This window comes from Eptesicus fuscus, chromosome 3 (assembly GCF_027574615.1).
Source record: "Eptesicus fuscus isolate TK198812 chromosome 3, DD_ASM_mEF_20220401, whole genome shotgun sequence".
In the NCBI taxonomy this organism is placed as follows: domain Eukaryota; kingdom Metazoa; phylum Chordata; class Mammalia; order Chiroptera; family Vespertilionidae; genus Eptesicus; species Eptesicus fuscus.
Window position 1 is genome coordinate 56,517,912 of NC_072475.1, and position 22,748 is coordinate 56,540,659.

Here is a 22,748-nt window from a genome sequence, read left to right on the forward strand (position 1 = left end):
TTGATATGCACAGCATAGAATCATGAAGGGTTCAGTTAAATTTCAAGGTGGAATATGATCCTAACAAAGTGGAGGAGATAGTGGGTTTCATAGAAGTTTAAAGAAGGGAGCTACAGAATGGTAGGGGGAAACCTAGAAGGGAAGAAATTTCATTTGGATCATTAAGAATGTATAGGATTTTAATAGTTCTGTGAGTGTCCTGTATCAACCCCTGTAGAAAGTCAGTATCACAAAACATAGGGGTTGGTTGAATAGTATATTAAGAGGATGGTGGGTACATCAACCTGACTAAAATGGAAGAGTCAAGGTAATATAAAGTTTACATTTAGAAGAGTTAGAGTCAAACTCTAGAATGTCTTAAGCTCCAGGCTGAGGAATAAGCATTAAACATGAAGGCATTGGGGTTTGGGTATATTTGGTGGTGATACTTTTTTTAAAATGGAGGATCACCAAATGAAATTGGGTATTCCTAAAGTTGCATAGAGTGGTAGTAAATACGAAGGATTAGAGGCAATAAAAGTGAAAAGGAGAAATTGAAATTTTTTTTCGGTAGGCTTGATGATTTACTAGAAAGGGAAAGGGAAGGGGAAATCAAAGATGACTCCGATGTTTTCAATTTGTTCACTTTGAGTCACCCTGAGCAACGTCTAAAATGAAAAGTCAAGTTCTTGATTAAGTTCCAAGTTAAAAAATTCCAAGTTTAGTCTTGATAACAGTACTATACCAGTAAATGGAGGGTGAGATAAAAAGGAGAGAAAGATTGCCCATTCTCAGTAGTCCTCTTCAGATCTTCACATCAAGAGTCAGTATAACTATCTCATCATAGAAGGGTCATTCTGATCCCAAATCTCATAGAAGCTTTAGTGGAGTATCCCCTAACCTCTGCCAGAGTGAATTCAGTATCTCCTGATAGATATTGAGTGTAGAATGGAAAAGAACATCCTCCAGCATTTTGTCACTATTCTGCTGTCTTTGGATCTGTGGAAACTAACAATGGATATAGTATTTGTGAATACCGCTGAAGATGAAAGAATCTGATTCTGTTTGACCAAGTGTAGAGGTCCTAGGGGCAGGGCTAAAGAAACCAAAGAAATTACTTGTACACATTCTTCCCTTATTCCTACCACTCTTGGAGTTAGCAACTTTTCCAGCAATCCTTACTTTTCACGAATGATGGCAAGTATGTCAAGTGCTTTAAAAAATTTTAAAGGCCCGTTTAAACTACATGGAAAGTAGAGCAGAATTGCAAGGCTATTCGATAGAAAGGGCATTCAGCCAAATCACATCTTACGAAGTATGTATCTAGTGTCAGTGAATGAAATGAAAGCTCTAATATGTACCAGGTCCTAGTCTGAACTCAGAATACAACAAAGAACAAGACAGATATTCTCTGCCCTCAAGGAGCTGACATTACAGTGGGACACAAGAAAAGGAACATATAAGTACCGTGAAGAAAAACAGTGTAAAGGAACAAAGAATGACAGAATGGACAAGTTTTGATTATCAGGGTGTAAGAGGCTCTTCCTCAAAAATTATGTTTAAGGGCCTAGAATTTAAGCATACTACTAGATAAATTGGATATGATTTACCAGCTAACAATCATTTTTCAAATCTGTTAACTCTAACTTTCCTTCTGCTCAAAATTGCTTAAACAGATGAGCTCTATAACTATATTACACCTCAATGTTTTAGTATAACACTTGTAGAGAACAGGGCACTATTTTATTTAAAGCACTTTATTTTAAGTAGGACCTCCCAGAGATATATTAGAAACTTGGGGCCCAGTGCACAAATTCGTGCACCTTGAAAGGAACTCTTGGCTGTGAGGCTGTGGTGGGCACAGGGGCAGGTCTTGGCCCATCCTCCAGGCCCCCACCCAGCCCCTCCTGCAGCGGCTCCCCAGTCCTCTGTCTGCCAGCAGCCTGCCGCTCCCACGTGCTGACGGCATCGGCCCCGCTGATGGCATGAAGCAATTGGGGCCAGTGCTAGCAATGGGTGCGAGTGGCGGCTGCTGCCCCAATCGCCCCTCAGGAGTAGGGGGAGGCGGAGAAGCCCTGAGGGGCGCTCAGGGACAGCAGCTGCCGCTCACACCCACTGACGGTGCCGAGCAATCGTGGCTGGCGCCAGGCACCGGCAGCTGGTACAGGCAGTGGCTCCAGCGCCAGCAGTACGTGCAAGCGGGCTGGTGCTGCAGCAGATGCAAGCACTGGGCAGGACCATGGCGTGCGGGAGCAAAGAATTTACAGTAACCACCAGAGGCTTGCCCTGCCTTGGTCTGGTGCCCCTACTCACCTGCTCCACCATCCCATCTCGGCTGACACCTGCCATGTTCCATACGCACCCCCTGGTGGTCAGCACACGTCATAGCAACCGGTTCGGTCTGTTTGCATGTTAGGGTTATATATATATATAGATATAAGATCTTTGGTACTTCTGAAGGGCTGAGCTTATAAGTTGAGTTTTTGAAAGGACTTTAGAAGTCATGTATCTCACTTATACCCTTCCTACCCTATATGCTCCTTAAGGGCAGGGACCAGGATTTAGTCATCTTTGACATCCCCTGTGACACTTGGTGTCTCATAGTAGGCAGTTAATAACTATTGTTGGGCTTAATTAAATCCCTGACAAAGGTCATCTAGGCTTCACTTGATTTTCTCTTTGTGCTAGTAAATTCATGCAGCATCTTCTTGAGAGCTTGTTTGGAGGTTTTAGCAGGGGAGCGCAGCTACATATACACCCTTGACTGTAGACCCTTCCTCTGGGGGAAGGTCGTCCTCTTCGACCACGTGTGCAGCTTCAGGAGGGACACACATGGACACATGGATCAGTGAGGGAGGAGGGGAACACCTGCCTAGCCAGCCAGATCAGCCGAATCAACCCTGGTGATCAATGGGGTAACAGATGTTGCAGCCAGATAGCCCTCACATCCCAACAGCTTCTTTATAGCTTTATTACACACATCTAAACTCGTTGCATTAGCCTTCCTGTAACTTTCATTCTTTATTCCTATAATTTCTGAAAAAAAATCACTTTTGCTTAGCAAACACTTGTACACTATTGCTTGTTCTGAGGAGAAGTGACAGATAGTTAAATATTTAGGATGGGAGATAGGGCAAAACCATTTTTTAACTGTCACCGTGTAAGGATAATGTAGGCAAAGCACTTTGAAAACTGGGGGGCACTGAACAGTCTTGTGACTTGTGACCACATTTAAGGAGCCCTCATCATCCTACTTGCCCTTGTTTGATGTCCTCCAGTTGTCAATGTCTTAAAATTTAAATCCAGCAATGAACTCCAGATGTGATGTGATCAAGCACAATACAGTTAGATTATCATATCCTATAATTTTATATTATTTTAAAATGGACAAAGATTGAGTTGGCTATCTTCAGCCATTATATATTACTACAAATCATATTCAGGCTCCTAGTTAGTTTCCAGATAGTAATATTCACATTGTCATTCTCAGTGTTGAGTGGCATCATGTTAGGGCAGCTTGAAGCAGAGAGGGAAGGGAGGGTCCTGTCCAACTAAAAATGAAGACTCAGGTTCTGACCAAACAAGTGGCCTCCAATACCCCTAAAGGAAGAGCTCACGTTTACTACAAACTGGAAGGGTTGTTCTTGAAGCCAAGTCTTAAACACCATAAAGAATAGTGAAAAGATCTAGACTGGAAATCAGGAGGCCTGGGTTCTTGCACAGGTTCTGCTGCTGTTTTCTCTACTAACTTTGTTTTTCAATTATAAAATGTGAGGATTTGACTAAAACTCTATAGTCTCTCCGTGATTCAACAATATTTAATTGTATATTTTAGCATTTTGACAGGACATCTCTTTCAATTAGTCAACTGTGAGGGTTCTACTCAAGGTATTTAGAACTCTATGTGAAGTCGACATGCCATTCTTCCAATTAACAAGAGGATGGCCCTGCCAACTCCTGAGAAGATTGTATAGAAGATTCTATTTGTTACATATGATTCAAAAAAAGCTGTGACATTCCTGGTGTCTCTATTAAGAATTCGATCTATCTCAGGACTAGTTTTTAAACATCATTTCTATTAGCATTCGCTACTTAGAAGCTTGAAATACTGGCATAAAAAATATTGTGGTTAACTTTTGCTTTATATTTTACAGACAGACTTTTATAGCTGAAAGGTACTGTATAATCACCTAGCTCAATCTTATTTTTAGAAATGGAAACAAACCAAAAAACATTAAAGACACTTGCTCAAGGCCACACAGATAACACCTTGAATCAGATATTGTTTCAGTCTACTTTTTTCCCTATATTTTCTTCCCACTATTACCTAAATCTTATAACTATTTGAACCCCTGGGATCTAAATCTGTTACCAGAATCTAGTTGTATGCCATTCTCTCTACTAGCATGGTCTCCTAAGGAATTTCCTCTGGGATCTGTGAGGATTAAATAAGTGAAAATGCTTTGAGAACTACAAACACTAAATAGATTTAATGATCCTAATTATATATAGGCGGTCTACATGTATACATGTGCATGTATCATACTAGAAACTTAAGGTTTTTTTGCTTTATGAAAGGTACACAATGTTCTTAAAATCTGTTTAGCATGTGACATAATGCTAGCAAAACAATTTTTCCACCTGTCATTTGGCCAATTTCATTTAAACCACTATTTATACTTATTTTTTAAGTAGATAGAGAAAGTTACATGAGTTTTTCTCCCATTAACACTGACATTTGCAGTGAGTTCTGACATTTCTGGGAGCCCAGCACCATCTTCTGCTCAGCCTGGAGGGTAAGAGGGGTCATTTCTCCATGGAAGCGTCCACGAGACACTGCAGAGGCATCACACACTATCCAGCAGGAAAAAATGGTCCCCTTTGGAGCTGGAGACTTACACACTTGTTGGAATCTATAACAAGGAATGTTTCCTACTGCTCAGTGGGGAACACATAGCCAAGTTACGTATTTTCACCCCATCATCCTTTCCAGATTATTCTGTACTTGGCTGTGAGCTCTAGGCCCAGAATGGGGTAGGAGACTAGAATCAAATATTTTAAAAGTCAGCAGGTCCAACACAAGCAGAACGAACCTCTTGGAGGGTAGTAGTTTGTGGTTTGGCAAGAAGAAATGAATAAAGGAAAAATAAAATTTGAAATCCAGAGCCTCAGTGGATGGAGAGAAAAATTAATCTTTTTTTTTTTTAGGTCATTCAGTACTATCAAATTTTTCTCTTAGGATATGGAGCTAGGTTGGTGGAAGATGAGATAAAAACTAGAAGTCAACAAATAAGTATTTGAGTAAATAGGTCTTCCCTGTTTGAACCATGACCTGTATCCCACTACTCCACTCTTCCCTCACCACAAAGCTAATGATCATTTTTTTTCACCAGAGACTCAGACCATTGTCATCACCTCTTCCCTCTCCTAGCCCAACCAGTCTAATAATTTGGTCAGATTGCTGGAATAATGGATGATTAACACATCAAGCAACTTTTCTGAACCCCTAACTTATCCAGAAAGAATGTGAGAATTTTAATTGTAGTTTTGTATCTTTGGCCAAAGTTTGAGAAAAAGTTATTGATAGATCATTGATGAATATGAGACACTTAAACAGGCAATGATATTTGAGTCTGTGGGAAAGTTCATTTTAATAATGATGCATTAGAAGCACAAGAACCCTGGATGGGGAGTCATGACCTAGTGACTCTGTCTTCATGTTCTATGTGATCTTCATCTATATATATAAAAGCTTAATATGCAAAGTGTCCCCTCAGGAGTTCGACCAACCGGGAGTTCGATCACTTGCTATGATGTGCACTGACAACCAGGAGGTGGCGCGGAACGAAGGAAGGCCCCGACTGGCAACTGGCAACTGGCAACCAGGGAAGGGAGGCCCCGGCTGGCAGCCACTAGGAACCCTACCCGTGCACGAATTTCGTGCACTGGGCCTCTAGTTTGTTTATAATTTATCAGCTCTCTACTGTGTGCTGCACACTGAGCATTTAAAGATCTCAAAGACCCTCTCCAGTTCAAAATGCTATCTTTTTCAAGGAGAAATCTCCCAACACCAAAGGAACTAGGCACATAGCTCTGATATATAAACTCATACTATGTTGGCTGTCATATGAACTTTTAGCTATGGATTGCTGTTCTTTCTCTCTCTCCCTTTCATATTCTTATCTTAGTTGCCCTCCGTATTTACTTGATGTCACATTCAAAGAGTATCTTTGTGTGGTAACTCTCCTAAGCCTGGAATTTTTTTATTTTACCCTCACATTAAAATGATAGTTTCCATTGTATTTCAATGTGAAGATCATCATGTAGAGTTGCCCCTTCCCCCTTCCTTTGTAGACATCAAAACCAATGAGAAGAGTATAAACTCCATTTATGGTGGAAAATAGGAGAGAGCTCTAAAACCAAGCCACAAATTAGCTAGAAGGACTGCCAAAAGCAGTACTTACCAAGCAGGGTGCTTATGAGAGGAAACCGAGAGGGGATGCTGTGGCTCCAGATAGCAACTAGAGCTGGTAGAGTACTGTGCTCAGTGATGAGCAGTCTCACCCAGAGGGAAAAGTCTTAAATCCTTAGTTTATGACACTGGGAAGGAGATCCACAGGCTCTGCATTAGGGGGACAACGTAGACGCCTATTGCCATGTGGAGACGTAAACACTAAGCAAATTAATGCCAAAACTAAATTTTAAAGAAAATTCCAGCCCTTCTTACAAGAATTCTGCCAATTGCTGATCCAGAAAAAAACTTCCTTATCCCCTTCAAAAAGGTGAGTCATCAAGAAGTAATATAGAACCCTAGCCAGTGAGGTTCAGTTGGTTGGAGCATCGTCCCCTATACCAGAAGGTGGTGGGTTTGGTTCCCCGTCAGAGCACATACCCAGGTTTTGGGTTCAATCCCTGGTCAGGGCAACCGATATATATTTCTCTCTCACATTGATGTCTCTCTCTCATCTTTCCCCTCTTTAAAAAAATCAATGAAAGACTTTGAAGTACCATCAGAGGAGCTTCAGGGGGGAAAAAGAGGGAAGAAATAGAAAAATAAAACCATAAATTAAAAACGTTTATCAGAAAAATGTTGCCATAAAGTAGATAAAAGTTGTAACTAAATATTTGGCCATGATTTTTTTAAACTGAATTAAAAAGCTGCTTATTAAAATCAAGCACATTGAGCAGAGAAGCAAGAGCTTCGGTACAAGATGATGAAACAACAGAAGGAGATGAACCAGAAGCTGGCAGAGAGCTTAGGGAAGAAATAGAAAAAATTAAGCCATTTCAGAAATGAAGGAAAAGTTGAAAGGCAAGGGAAAATCAATAAATTTAAAACAAGAAGTTTTGGCATAAAATCCTAGGTTCACACTTATTTTCCTTCACCGCTTTGCATATTAGACCTTTCTCTTCTCACTCCCAGTGAGGCTATTCAGAAGCCTGTCCTGGAGCAGATCCTTGAAGTTTTGAAGGTGAGAAAAATTTTTTTTCTCTGAAAACCTTTAGAATTTTCTCTGGTTTTGATCATCTTAAATTTCCCTCTAATAAGTATGACAGTATTGTGTTGTGTTTTTTAAATTTTTAATTATTAATTTATTTTATTTTTGAGTAAGAGAAAGAGAGACATCAATTTGTTGTTCCACTTATGTAGGCATTCATTGGTTGATTCTTTTATGTGCTCTGACCAGGGATCATACGCACAATCTTAGTACATTGGGACAACGCTACAACCAACTGAGCTACCTGGCCAGGATAGTATTTTTTTTAAATATATTTTTATTTATTTCAAGAGGAAGGGAGAGGTAGAGAGAGATAGACACATCAATGTTAAAAGAGAATCATTGATCGGCTGCCTCCTGCACACCCCACACTGGGGATCGAGCCCGCAACCTGGGCATGTGCCCTGACCGGGAATTGAGCCATGACCTCTTGGTTCATAGGTCAACACTCAACCACTGAGCCATGCTGGCCAGGCAGTATTGTGTTTTTTGTTTGTTTGTTTTTTGTTTTTGTTTTTAAATATATTTTATTGCTTTTTTACAGAGAGGAAGGGAGAGGGATAAAGAGCTAGAAACATCGATGAGAGAGAAACACCGATCAGCTGCCTCCTGCACACCCCCTACTGGGGATGTGCCCCAAAAAAAGGTACATGCCCTTGACCAGAATCGAACCTGGGGCCCTTCAGTCTGCAGGCCGATGCTCTATCCACTGAGCCAAACCGGTTAGGGTGGTATTGGTTTTTTAAATGTCTCCTGTTATTGCTCTATTCGCTCTTTAAATCAGTGATCTTATATATTTTTCTAATTCTGGAAAATTTTCAGTCAATATTTCTTCAAATATTTCTTATGATTTATTTTTCTCTCTCTGTAATTCCTATTAAGCTTCTACTTCAAACCTTTGTGTTTCTTAACTTTTCTATTATTTTTACCATCTCTGTGTGTCTATGCTTAACGTTTCTGGAGAAAGTTTTCTGATCTGAGTTTTCATCTCTGATTTGTTCTTCAGCTATATCTATTTTGCTGATAAATTTATTTACTGATTCCTAATTCCAACTGTTATATTATTCACACAGTTTGTTCCAGCTTCATATATCCAATGTGCTCTCTTGTCTTATAAAACACTAGAGGCCCGGTGCACGAAATTCGTGTACGGAGAGGGGTTGTCCCTCAGCCCAGCCTGTACCCTCTCCAATCTGGGACCCCTCAAGGGATGTCCGACTGCCCGTTTAGGCCCACCGGGATCGGGCCTAAACGGGCAGTCGGACATCCCTCTCACAATCCAGGACTGCTGGCTCCCAACTGCTTGCCTGCCTGCCAGCCTGATCACCCCCTAACCACTCTGCTGCCAGCCTGTTTGCCCCCAACTTCCCTCCTCTGCCGGCCTGGTTACCCCTAACTGCCCTCTCCTGCAGGGTTGATCACCTCGAACTGCCCTCCCTTGCAGGCCTGGTCCTTCTCAACTGCCCTCCCTTGCAGGCCGGGTGCCTCCCAACTGCCCTCTCCTGCTGGCCATCTTGTGTCCACATGGGGGCAGCTATATTGTGTTTTGCAGTGATGATCAATCTGCATATTACTCTTTTATTAGATAGGATAGAGGCCTGGTACAGGGGTGGGGGCCAGCTGGTTTGCCCTGAAGGGCGTCCCGGATCAGGTGGGGGTTCCTTGGGGCGTGGGGCGGCCTGAGTGAGGGGCCTGTGGTGGTTTGCAGGTGGGCCACGCCCCCTGGCAACGCAAGCAGAGGCCCTGGTATCTGGAATTTATTTTCCTTCTACAATTGAAACTTTGTAGCCTGGAGCAGAGCCAAGCCTGGGGCTCTCTCCGAGGCCCACAGCCATTTGTGTTGGGGTTATAATTGAAACTTTGTTGCCTTAAGTGGGTGGGCCCAGCCAGGGTGTGTGGAAAGCTTTGCTTCCCCTGTTGCCGGCGGCAACCCTGGCCTGCTCTCTCAAGCTCCATTCTGCCGCCATTTGTTTGAATTTGTTTACTTTCTATAATTGAAACTTTGTAGCTTGAGTGTAGGCTTAGGCCTGGCAAGGGCAGGCAGAAAGCTTGGCTTCCTCTGTTACCTAGGAAACCTTGCTCTCTGTGGCTGTAGCCATCTTGGTTTGGGTTAATTTGCATACTCGCTCTGATTGGATGGTGGGCGTGGCTTGTGGGCATGGCTTGTGGGTGTGTCGGAGGTATTGTCAATTTGCATATTTGTCTATTATTAGATAGGATATTTATTATGTGTATTTTAAAATCTCTATCTGGTCCATTGATTTTGTTTCCTTTAGCATGAACTGTTAAGCATGATTACCTTGTTTGTATTATTCTTTCTCTGTACATTCATATTTCTTTGGGAATATTAGTTACCTAGATAGATAATGTATAATGTATACCTGGGAAAGGTAACGGAAATCCAGACTATAACTTCAACCCCTCATGATGACTCTATAGAATGTACATGATGTTGTGGAGTAGTGGTCACAGTAATAGAAATTTTTCCTTAGACTGATGACTTCTGTTATTTCAGTCTAGACTTTATCATTGCCTATTTATCAACCCATATGACTTGACTTTTCCTGTATATTTTCCCCTAGCTCTGCTCTTTTTCAAGAGTTTTCTCCCTTAGGATTGGAATAGGATGTAGGACTGCACAGAGGTCAAGACCTTGATCTTCACCTGTTATTAGCTGTTCCCCACCAACCAGAGTTCAACTCTGCCATAACATTATTCATACATCCATTGGCACTGTGTTGGAATTACTCTTCTGCCCCACACAGGTGATAAGGTGAGCAGTGACTCACCCAGAACAATGTGAAAGGGAAGAAAATACAATGAGATTGTTCTTTCACAATCCTTCATCTGCCTGGCCATCTTCTATCTAGGCTGCCATATCCCATATTCACACTGGAATGCAACCACTTCATGTCTTCCTAAAAATTTCTCAATGTTTTTATATTATACTAGAGGCCCAGTGCACAAAGTTGTGCACTGGGGGAAGAAATAGGGGGGAGGTCCTTCAGCCCGGCCTGTGCCCTCTCACAGTCCAGAAGCCCTCGGTGGATGTCTGACTGACGGCTTAGGCCTGCTCCCCACGGGCCTAATCCGTCAGTCGGACATCCTTAGCGCTCCCATGGAGGAGGGAATGGTGCCCACCACCACAGCTGCACTCACCAGCCATGAGCCCGACTTCTGGCTGAGCGGTGCTCCCCGCTGTGGGAGTGCACTAACCACCAGGGGGCATCTCCTGCATTGAGCGTCTGCCCCTGGTGGTCAGTGCGCATCATAGTGATCTGCCATTCTCTTGTTTGGTCGATTTGCATATTAGCCTTTTATTATATAGGATTTTGTTATCTATTGCCCTGTTTGTCACTTGTAGGGTCGGTTCTGAAAGGAAGACAGCAGCCCATGTTTGTTTGCCATCCTGTCTTCCACACTAATTCCTAATGTCACCTCTGTCACTTGCCAAATTCTGCAATATCTGTGGGTCTGTGTCTACTCTCTCTAGTCTGTTTCCCTTATCTATTTTCTACCTCTATGCAATACCACACTTCTAATTATTGCAAATTTATAATGTCTTGATATCTAATAGGATTATCCTTTTTATTCACCTTCTAAATTATCTTGGGTATCCTGGAGTCCTTTGCTTCTCTCTGTGAATTGAGGGATTAGTTTGTCAAGTTCTGTGAAAAATCCTCTTAATATTTTATTGGAATTGCTTTTAATTAATAGGTTAATTTGGAAAATTGCCATCTTATTATATTAAGACCTTTAATCCACTAATGTATATTGCCCCATAAATATCTTGCTAAACTTTTGTGAGGTTTATTCCCAGTTACTTTGTAGCTGTTACTACTATTGCAAATCACTTTTTTGGGGCCTTTTTTTGCAATAAAATATCTTTTTTCTGATATATAAAAATAAATGCACATTGTAAAAAGTTGACCATTATATCATAATATATAAAAACCCAGGGTCCATAACATCCAAAATGACTGAAGGTTCAACCTATCGGAAGTCAGTCCTGTAATCAGTGCTGGGTTGCCGTGGCGACCCAGCACTGACTGCAGAGGGGGCTGCAGATCAGGCCCAGAGAGAGGCCTGGAGAGAGAAGCAGGGTCTGATCTGTGGCCTCCACAGGGGCTGCTGATCAGCCCCACCTCTCTGATCAGGCCCGGAGATAGGCCCAGAGACGCTGACTGGCATAGAAACCAACCAATCAGAACCAAATCTGGGTGAACTGTGAAGGAAGAACTTAAGGTGGGGGCTGAGGAGGGGTTTTAAGGGCAACCGCTGTTTGGTGTAAGGTGTAAGAAAGTGGTTCAATTTTTTAATGACCAGTTTGGCAGTATAGTGCATATGGCTGGCTATCAGTCCAGATATAGGGATTATGTATTTTTGTCTGCCAAGGGTATCTCCTCCTCCTGAAAAAGGCTTTCCCCCCCAATTTAAGCAATCCTATCCTATATAATTTATACTAATAAAAGCATAATATGCTAATTACACCGGGTCTACCAGCCATCTTCTGGATGTCTGACTTCCTCCCGGACAAAGCCATGGTGGTGGGGGCCAAAGCAGAGGCAGTTAGGGGCAATCAGGCGGGCGGGGAGGGCAGTTGAGGGTGAGATCAGGCCAGCAGGAGAGGGCAGATGGGGGCGAGATGGCAGTTGGACATCACCCAAGGGGTCCCCGATTGGAGAGGGTGCAGGCTGGGCTGAGGGAACAGCCCCCCCTCCCCCGTGCATTAATTTCATGCACTGGGCCACTAGTAAATATATAAAGAAGAAAGTAAAACCCACTTGAAAGCCACCATACTGAGATTAACCTGTTGATTATCCTTTCAAGCATTCTTTATACTTGCAATATTCATACACAAATAAATTTACATATTTTTAAATTAATACCTTTCCTCTCCACCTCCTTTTTCCATATCCCCTTTCTTATTCCCTAGCCACACGCTTATAACCTACATTCATAACCCAGTGTGTGACCTTCAATATTTTCTCCAGGCTCATAAAATCCTATATAGATCTTTGTATTTATATAAATTTCAGGGAGTTGTTCATTGTTTTACAAAAGTGGATCATAATTTACTTTTCTGTCTCAATTTTCTCATGCTCAGAAGTTCCTATGAAAATCCCTCTAGATAACATCTATAAAATCATTTAGTGTGGATCTAATGCATTCTTTTCAATGGCTGTTTAATGTTCCATGATAGGGAGATATAATGCTCCAATTTATTTGGTAATTTGGTTCAGTTGTATATAATGAAAACTAGTTATTTTAAGTAGAAAGGGATTTAATGTAGGGAATTTGGAACTTACAAAATTATGAGAGGGACCAAGTAGCAGGCTTCAGGCTGGGCCTCCAGGATGACTCCTACACCACAGAACCTGCCCAGCAAAGGAGTTGCTACATCCATCACAGAAAGTTGCTGTCCCAGCTGCTGGTTCCAGAATCACATCACCTTAGTTGCAACGTGGGGATCTGGATGCTACCACCAGAACTTTTTATTCCAGACCTATATTGTGTCTGTCAGGTCTGCACTATACCTCTGATTGGTGAACTTAAATCACCATCTAGACCCCTAGCTTCAGGGAGTCTGGGAAATATATCTTTAGCTTTCAGGCCTCTGCAAAATGTGGAAAGACACACAAGAAAAGGGTTCACTGGAGGAAGAGTGGGTCAATCCACCAAATCTGCTGTGAGCATTAACTTCGTTTACAGTTTGGGGTCTCCTGTGAACAGTCTCACCCAATAAGCATACTTCTCATGTGGCCTCATGTGTTTCTACTTCTATCTCTAAGGAACAGTGGCTCAGGATTAGAATTTTGGGGTCAAAGGATATATGTACTTTTAAAAACAGATCTTACCAAGTTGCCTTCTAAAAATGTTACAATACTTTACATTTCTGTTAGCAATGTGTGAGAATTGATACCAGCAATCAGCAATGGAAACTATGGCTTGGTGTGTGTGTGTGTGTGTGTGTGTGTGTGTGTTGTGTGTGTGTGTGTGTTTACTTTTTATTATGGAGAATTTCAAATACACACAAAAGTGTTGTGTGTAAATAGTATAATGAATTCTCATGTTCCCCATCAGCCAGCCTCAAACACCTTCAATCCATGGCCAAACTGTCCCATCTACTTCCCCATTTCATATGGTTTTAAAGCAAATACCAGACACCATATCATTTCTTCCATAAATATAAATGTATTTCTAAACGAGAAAATAAGCACAATATTATCATATCTAAAAAATTAACAAGTTACTTATTAAATATTCAGTGTTTTTCTTTTTTGTGTAAGGATTCAAACAAGGTCCACAAATTGCAATGTCTTCTTTAATTTACATATTTTCCCCTTCATCTTTTAGTTCCTTACAATATACAGTATTTGTTGGAGGAACTGCAGGTTGCATCCCTATCTTGTAGTAGAATATTTTCCTCATCCTAGTTATTTCATGAGAACTAATAGTATACTACATAAGCTTGGTCAAATTTGGTTTGACCTTTTTGGGAAGAATAATTCATAGATTGATGTCCATTCTTCTATCCGAAGTCACATAATGTCTGGTTGTGTCTCCCTTAATGATGTTAGCAAACCATGCTCAGTGTCATGATCCCTTAGGGTTGCAAAATGGTCATAGTCCAATTGTATTCTTTTTCATTGTGACATAGAATACAACTATAAAGAAAAACTTCCTCACCTCTAATTTTCAGTTACTCAATAATGCAGTTCATATACATAAACAAGAAAAATCCTTGGTTCTTTCCAGTTATTTACTAATTTTCAAAATAACGAATTGGTTCCCCAGCATCCTTCAATGGTGACTTGTTTTTTTAGTATCACTGCAAATTCATGAATTGAATTTATTTGATGTATTTCAATCCAGGGCAGCTATGATTCCTACTGATGTTTAAATTGCCACATGTTAGATCAGTGGGAGCTTTGCTATGGCTGTTTTTATGTTTGCCAGTGTCAAGTAATTTTATGTTACTTTCATTTTTATTTCCCTAGTTTCCAGTGAATTAGAGCATATTCATTTTTGCTGGACCTCTGGGGTTTACTCACTAGTGAATTTTTCATTTGTGTCCTTTGCACAATTTTCTATCCAGTTGTTGGTTTTGTCTCATTGACTTTTACGGGTGCTTTGCATAGAAAGCAATCCTTTTTGAGAATATAGTAACACACTTTTCCAGACATGCTTATCGATATTAACTTTGAGTACCTTTTGCCATACCAAAAGAGTTATTTGTATATGGTCAAATATACCTGTCTTTTATTTTATACACAGTTTCTTGGTTTTTAGTAAGGAAAATCTCCCCAAACCATAGATTGTATATGTAATCTACTAGATATTTTTCTTCAAATTTTAAAATTATTTTTCTTTTACATTTAAATCTTTAACCTATTTGCAATTTACTTTTGAATTTAGTAGAATATGGCAGTCCAGTTTTATTTACCACTTTCCCTATTTAAAAAAAATCATCTTTTTCCCATTGGACTTATACTTTAGCATACAAACATTTCTAATAACCACTGTGATATAATTGTCAATTATTTATTTTTTTCAATAAATATATTTTGTTCCACAAATGCCATATTGACTTGAGTGCATAAACTTCATAGTAGGACTGATATTTCACTAAGTCCCCTTACATACACACTCTGTTTTATTACATTTTTACATTGTTTTAGCTATTCATTGTCATTCTTTTCCATAATCATTCTAGCTAATTCCAACAAAAACTCTGTTGGAATTCTAATTGGAATTACATTAAATTTGTATATTAACATTTTTAGAATAAACATTTTTATATTGTCTTTCTTTCCGGGAACATGATGTGAATTTCAACTTATTCAAATCTTGTTTGGTGTCTTTTAATAGTTTTTGTCCCCCAGTGTTTTTCTTTTCAGTATTGATCCTGAGTCTATCTTGTTAAATTTATAAGTATTTAGAATTTTTGTCACTATCATAATTTGAATGGATTTTTATTAGTGGCATAAGAAAGAACTTTCCGGGTAACATGTCCAGTCACTGGAACTCATAACTGAAGGCTCCTTCCCATCACCAGGAAGGAAAGGTCAGTATGCATCTTTCTAAGACCATCTAGTTACAGTCTTGCTGAGCAGTAGGGGGAGGGACAAGATGAGACCCTGGAAGACCTACTAGTACCAAGAAGAGAAATCTGAAACGTTGCTATTTTAGCCAACCTCCTGATTTCAAGCTTCTGTTCATGCGAGAGCTCTTGACTTAACTAGACAGTTTTTTCAGTAGGTACAGGGATGTGTAGGAGACCATTTTAAAACATGCTGGGATAATCCAGGCAAAAACTTCCCAAAGAAGGATTTCTTCTGTTTGTTTTTTCCTCTTAGACATTCCATTTTGTTATTATGGTATAGATTGGTTGTGTGTTTTTTCAATGAGTATCTTTTTGTTGTTTTAGCTTATTTCCACAGATAAGTAACACAACAAGTGTACTTTCATTAACTTTGTGTTTTCACAAATAATGAAAAGAATTTTAGCTCACCGGAGGCCAGAGTATTGAATTTAACATGGCATGATTGAATAACTAATTGATACTCCACGGAATAATAGTTAACATTTGTGGGATAATTATTATGTGTCAAGCACTCTGCGGGGGCCTGATGCGGCGGGGATCTCCCTTTTCCGTGGCCAGCACGGAGAGAGATGAAACTGGTTCTTGATAGAGGCGTCCGGGGATTGAGAAATAAAGAAATAAAGAGACACAGAAGTAGATGCAAGCTGGGTCCCGGGTGGGTCACTGACCTCCTCTGCTGGAGAGACAGACGACCCCCTGAGCCACGCAGCACATTTATTTATACTCCCATATACAAGGCGGGTTCACTGAAAAACTTAAGATTAAAGGAGCTTGGGAGGGCCCAGGTCTATTTCATTTCCTCTTTTCCGGTGCTAGACTGGTTCCACATCTCAAAGCCCTCTTCCGGAACCTAGACAAAGGTAAGCCAGGAACTGACAACACCTCCGCACTCCTGGGGCGGGGTGCAACTGACATGACTCTCTCAAATATCTTGGGCTTAATCAACAGCAATCTAAAGAATGCCCATGTGTCTTCCCAGGGGGCCCTCTACATCTCCCCCATTTTTAATTTTTTTTTTTTAAATCTTGCATTTACAGACCAGAAATAAACATATAAGAATGAAAAATGTTTGAGTCCCAATTTCAATGTCCAGCAGTTCCTCATGTGTACATGTCAGCAGTGATATCTGGATGGTGGACAAACGGTGGCGATGCAGGCCCGACGGTCTCTGTTTTGGTCCTGGGCATCCTGCAGTGACGCACAGCTGCTGACTGCTAGCATGGCAAGGTGTCATCAGCGTCTTCCATCCCTGGACTGTTTCTCCTCTTGTCTTCATGGCTGGAGCATTCCTGTCAATTCCTCTCCTGCAGGAATCCACATGGTCTTGGAGTTGTTTTCTGAAAATATACAAACATATTCTCGACCAAAAGTTAGTAAAACAATCCTTTCTATAAATTTGACTAGGGATCTTTTTCATTTTTTGCCCCAAATGATTTTCCTTTGGCTTATTCTGATACTATGTGTGTGTTTTCATAGGTGTCCTGCTCTTAGTATTATAAATGAAAATTAGTTTTCAAAGTAAAAATTTTTCTGGATATTTTTCCTTACATAATATTTTTCCACTATCACCCCTTTGTTTTGATTTAATTATTAGGAGGATTTTGCAAAATTTTTATAATGTAGTCTTGATCACTTTAAATTTCATCTGCACAAAAATATGACTGCCTTTAGGTTCATTACATGTTAAGTAATTTTACCATGAAATGAATTACCAATAGAAATTTTAGTTAATACTTTAGGAACAGCCTTTTGTACAATTAAATTTTCTTGAATATTCAATTATTCCATTTAGCCAATTTAAATTAATCTGAAAATTTGACTATTTTACTGTTAAAATTTTAATACTCTTAACAACAATGTTAGTTTATCCTGTAAATGTTAAATGGAAAGGTTTATTTGCATCCTTGAGAAAAGCCCTGAGCATTCCTGGATTTAGGCTGGATTTAGACATAGGGCAGCTGCCATGGGCCAACTCTCTGTTGCCTGGGTCCCAATCCATGCTGGGCCATGTCTCTTTCTGTTGTCTGGGTCTCTTTCCAATCTGAGCTGGGCCAAGTCTCTGTATGTTGCCTGGGTCCCGATCTGAGCTGGGCATGGGAAGCGTGAAGCAGCCATGGGGCAGGAGACCTCCCTCAGAAGGGGCGAGTGTTCAGGCCCCTGCAATGTTGGGGGGGTGAGGTTCTGTGCCCCACCTCTGTTGACCCCCAAATTCTCTCCTGATGGCCCCTCTGCGACTGTGCCTGTCTTAGGTTGTTCCTCCCTTGAGGAATCTTACCCGTCTTTGACTAACCAGCCATCCTCCAGGGCCAAGCAGGGTGACGTGAGGTTCAGTTCTGTCTCCTTGGTAGTCTATGCCCCTATGGCCTCCATGCCCAGCACCTGCCTTGGGATCCCCTCGCCTGCTGGCGGGGCCCTGGCATTGATCACATATCTTGGGGAACCCGGGTTTCTTCTCCATGGAGGGCCCAGCTCATGCCATTGTGCAAGAGACAGATCCGTGGTACCAGCCATCATGAGGCTTCAACCTCAGCATGAACTGAAAACTCAGGCAACAGCTGTGGGAGGGTCCCTCTTGGCAAAATGGGCCAATATAGAATGCTCAATTGCCTTCCCAAGGGGGCCTTCCACACAGTGGAAGGGATTAAATCCCTTCATGTCCTTTTTAAATTGCTGCCAATCATTCAAAGAATTAGTTTGTAAGTTTGTTTGGTATATGCTGTTGTAAAATATCAAAAATTATAATGAAATTGTAGAATAATAACATGTAAGGATATCCTTTGCTCTAGGCCATGGCAATCCAATTTCAAACTGGCTCTCAATTATTTAGTTACTCTGTTTTGCCATTTTTGGGGCCAAAACCTTCATAACATTTAAAGTATATTTATTAATTTTTATTTGATAAGGCTTTCCATGCAATTTCAAGTATATTAGATCTTTTTTTAAAAAAGATTTCCTTTAAGAAGAGAGGATAAATTTCTTGTATTACTCCGGGCCCTTGGAGCTTTCCAAGAATCATCTCTGTTAAGACCTTGAAATTTTAACATGGTAAAAAAACCATCAAATATATATATATATCCGTATATGATTTAAAGATTATAATACTTTTTTATAATTATCTTAATATATCAAATTTAAACTTTTAGAGCTGGCCAGTCAAATATTTTTAGCATGTCCTAGATTAATAACACAATAACACTTTATATTTCTAAGAATAAATACAAGACATAATCAATTAAGAGCTTCAATTCTGTCCTCTAGGTTTCATGCAATGCATACTCAGATCAACATTTCAGTATTATAACAATTCAATACATTTAGATCATTTAAATTTATCATTTGATTTAGTAAACTTCCAAGTTCTTTTAAATTTCCAGCCGATAGGCCTGGCCCAGCCTCTAAATTTCAAAATGGTCACAATTTTCCTGCTGGGGAAGTCAAGAAGCAAACTCTCAGCCATTCATATGTAAACTTGACTATTTCCTTCCTGCTATTTACTTGCCTCTGGCGGGAAATTTCAAGAGTTACTTTAGATGTCTTGGGAAACTGGCCTGTATTTCTTTCTCCAGTTCATCTTCGCCATTTTTAAGGCCAAAACAGTCTCGGGTTTTTATTCTGTACACAGCAAAAAGTTAAGTTCAGCTCAAAACTATGCACACTCGTTTTTAAACTGGCCTTTTCCCTTTACATGTGCACAGAAATCCCGGATGCACTTATGAATTTGTAAAAGCTTTAAGTCATTAGCTGGAAAATAAGTAAAGATGGCGAAGATGAGGCCTCTCAAAGTGGCCTTTCCCCCACCTCCTTGTTTCTTCAGGGAAGTTTCAGTAATGGTCTGGCATCTACTGTTTTTATCTTATTTATTTTTTCAATTTTTATTGTTTTTTTTATTTTTTTATTTTTTTTAAGGAAAGAAAAAGATTTTTTAAGATAAAGAATTATTGGCAGTTGCTGAGAAGTTCCTTTTAGACTTGCACCCTTCCACTGCAGGAGGCAGAAGAGGTGCAGATGGTATTCACACAACTGCTTTCTAACCTTTTCCCAGGTTTCATCAACAAAACTTAAGAAAGAAATCAAGAATCTGACTACGCTTAACAGAGCATAGTTTAAAGCATTTTTGAGGATTACCCACGTTTTACACCCGGTTGATTTAATTTTTACAACAATCCACTCCTTCTTACCTTAAGTCTGTGGTGCGCGCACACTTCTAGGAGCGATCCCTTGCCTCTAGCCTCTCGTTGGGCGTCAATATGCGGGGGCCTGATGCGGCGGGGATCTCCCTTTTCTGTGGCCAGCACGGAGAGAGATGAAACTGGTTCTTGATAGAGGCGTCCGGGGATTGAGAAATAAAGAAATAAAGAGACACAGAAGTAGATGCAAGCTGGGTCCCGGGTGGGTCACTGACCTCCTCTGCTGGAGAGACAGACGACTCCCTGAGCCACGCAGCACATTTATTTATACTCCCATATACAAGGCGGGTTCACTGGAAAACTTAAGATTAAAGGAGCTTGGGAGGGCCCAGGTCTATTTCATTTCCTCTTTTCCGGTGCTAGACTGGTTCCACATCTCAAAGCCCTCTTCCGGAACCTAGACAAAGGTAAGCCAGGAACTGACAACACCTCCGCACTCCTGGGGCGGGGGTGCAACTGACATGACTCTGTCAAATATCTTGGGCTTAGTCAACAGCAAGCTAAAGAATGTCCATGTGTCTTCCCAGGGGGCCCTCTACATCATTCAACCTTCAAAACAACCCTATGAAATGAATAGGGCTTATTTCATTTGATCTTGTTTCTAACAATTAGGAAATTAAGGCCCAGAGAATTTAAATTACTTGTCCAAGGTCACACCACGCATTAATGGCAAAACTTCGATGCAAACCAAGTGGCTGACTCAGAAGATCTTACCATTATACTGTACTCCTTCCACACAAATAATTTGAGGTAGAAATGTATTCCTTACCCTCTAATCTCCATTTCCCCTTCCACAAAACAATGGATTTTTAAAAAATTGATGATATCATCTGGCTGTAGATTCTCATTGGGCAGAAAATTGAGATTATAGAATTTATAAATCAAGGGTCTTACATATAAAAGACCCCAAAATTTGCTTTATAAGATAAATGGATTTCTTATCCATGATCTTTATGTGCTCTTTTTGTCCTTAAATGTGGTCTTTGCTGTGCTGGGTTTTTATAGCGCCTCCTTCTGTGGTTCCTAAGATAAACTTCTACAACATGTTTGGAGGGTGAGGGAGCAAATAGAGAACCTATAGATTATTAGCAGTAGAATATGAGGAAGAATGATAAATAGAATGTGAAATAATGTGATCACTTGAGTTTATATGTCTGTTCATTTAAATTGTTGTTGCTATTCTTTCAGACTATATAAAAGAGTGGATTTAAATGTTCTGCAAGACTTTTTTGCAAAGTGTGACACGGGGAAAAAAGCAGAGTTGCTCTGGATAAGGAGTGGGTGGGGAGCTGGGATCCTGGCTCCAGCCCCCTTTCCATCCACCCCAATCACCTTCTTGGATTCTGGGTTTCTGCAGCTTGAAATCAGTGGTTTAGATTTTAAACTTGTTTCTAATATAATACTAACCATAGGAAATTTAAAATAACAGTTTAGATTACATTTTAGAATTATTATTATAATAAGTGATCTAATAAAACAGTCCTTTCCGGAAAGATGCCCAAGAAATTCTAGACAGAGGTTACTTGGGAGATTGTAGGGGGTGTCTATGGGGGAGATGACAGTTACTTTTTATTTCCTACCTTCTGTTTTTTCTTTCCTTTTTAGCAATTAGAATGTGTGATTTTTATGGTTAAAATTTTAATTTAAAAATATTTCTGAATTATATTTTCATTAATGGCTTTGTAGTCAAATATTTTCCCCCAAAGATTAACTTTTTCAATTATATAATTACTAGAGGCCTGATGCATGGAATTCGTGCAAGAGCAGACCTTCGCAGCCCCGGCTGTCTCGGCCCTCGCAGCCCTGGCTTCATCCAGAAGGTCGTCCGGATGGTCCTTCTGCTGTTCGGCTGTTTGGTCAATTTGCATATTATGCTTTTATTATTATAGATTATTATAGATAATGCATAAAATAATAGGATTTAAAGTAAAGAAAATCAATTTATAGTAAATATTTACAGGAATAAACCACAAAAACATTCTAGAGTTCAGTATGTCTATTTTCATATTTTAATGCATTTGATCAAAACATTGGTATTTAAACAAAGCCTTTGGAACTGAAGAGAAAACAGAAGCACATTTAATTTCCAAACTGCTCTTTCTGCTTTGAATTTTACCTAAGCTATAAGTAGTTGTGAACTCTGGTCACAACGGGGGAATTTTTTTTAAAAGTCATCCCCCAGGCCCACGCCAGACCAGCTGAGTCCATTTCTGGGGGTGGCACCCAGATATAAGAATTTTTTAAAAGCTCCACAGGTGAGTCCAACATGCAGCCAAACTTGCAAACCAGCAAATCTTTAACCTTAATCTGCCAATGCTGAGCTAGGGGGATTTAATAAATTCATAAACTAAAGTGACGTCTTTATTATTTAAAATTTATGAGAGATTAATAAACTGTGACATTTTGCCCTCCCTTTCTTCTCCTTTGGGTTTCCTAACAAGTACTCAGAAGTAATGGGGGGACAGGGAGACAGGCCAGAGAAGGGATCCAGAGATAGGAAATGCAGAGAATGTGCACAGACAGATGGAGGCCAGGGCTTGCAGATTACACTTCCTAGGAAGGCAGTAAAAATAAACAGGCACCCATTCTCACCAAGCAAAGGAATAGATTTTACAACTAGTGTCTTGCTTTGGGGCAATGGGACTAAATTGCCTTATTTCAGAATGTCTAAGGGAAGAAACAGCCAGTTTCTCTCTGAGGTGGATTTATTTATCACAACAAACCAGACATCATGTGCTGGTTTTGTGTGTTTGGACTATGGTATTTTTTCAGGTTAATCTATGTATTTCCTAGAACTTTGTGCAAAATCTCCTGATCTTTAGTCACTAGCCAGAGTTTAGAAAGACAGGGGTGGTCTAGCCCTCATTAACTCTTGAAACTGACCAGCCAGAGCTCTGTTCCAGGACAGGACTGCACACTAAGGAGGAATTTTGGAAGTGAAATAAAATTAACATAATAGAGAAGGATACAAAATGA

The 22,748-nt window shown here is 40.3% G+C and overlaps 1 protein-coding gene across 1 annotated transcript in view; it reads left to right on the forward strand.

Moving 5' to 3' along the window:
• Nucleotides 1-7,444: 7,444 nt before the first annotated feature.
• The window catches only part of MYLK (myosin light chain kinase), a 295,783-nt gene continuing 280,479 nt past the window's right edge, over nucleotides 7,445-22,748 (forward strand). The window contains exon 1 of the mRNA XM_054713911.1: nucleotides 7,445-7,451. The gene's annotated coding sequence lies outside the window, so the exon portion shown is untranslated. The remainder of the gene's footprint in view (nucleotides 7,452-22,748) is intronic.